General features: G+C 52.7%; 1 long non-coding RNA gene across 1 annotated transcript; it reads left to right on the top strand.

The window, feature by feature from the left end:
* LOC109364277 lies at positions 1-465 on the top strand. The gene is made up of 3 exons (XR_002110281.1): positions 1-44; positions 160-258; positions 412-465. It is a non-coding gene; the product is annotated as an uncharacterized LOC109364277 (long non-coding RNA).

Raw genomic sequence — 465 nt, 5'->3', positions numbered from 1 at the left:
GGAGTTTGTGCTCGTCACCCTGAGCAAACTCTTCAGCACCTATGGTAGAGTGCCCTCCCCTCCACGCGTGATCTGTGTTGAGCTGGGGGCTGCAGGGCTGCCGCCCCTCCTCCCTCGCTGCTGGGACTCTGACTGTGGCCCTCTCCTTCCTCTCTGCAGCTCCGCAGTGCATCCCCTTCGTGTGGCTGATGCTGGCCGGCCTGCGCAGTGTGGTGGGCCAGGTGAGGAGTGGCCAGACCCTGCGCATCGCTTGTGCTGGTGAGTGCTGGACCCAGACAGGACAGCCCTTGCACCTCGCCCTGTTGCAGACTCTCACAGGCTCCCTTCTCTCAGTCTCTTTTTACTTTAAAAAAAAAGAAAAAGAAAAAAAAATTAATTATTATTATTTTTTTTTTAATTTTGTTTTTTCAGTTGTGAAACAGTGGCTGGATGGACTGAAGATTCACTTGTCGTCTGGAATGCAAT

Source organism: Meleagris gallopavo, unplaced genomic scaffold, assembly GCF_000146605.3.
Source record: "Meleagris gallopavo isolate NT-WF06-2002-E0010 breed Aviagen turkey brand Nicholas breeding stock unplaced genomic scaffold, Turkey_5.1 ChrUn_random_7180001838095, whole genome shotgun sequence".
Classification (NCBI taxonomy): domain Eukaryota; kingdom Metazoa; phylum Chordata; class Aves; order Galliformes; family Phasianidae; genus Meleagris; species Meleagris gallopavo.
Note: the sequence above shows the minus strand (reverse complement) of the source record. Positions and strands in the feature narration are given on the sequence as shown.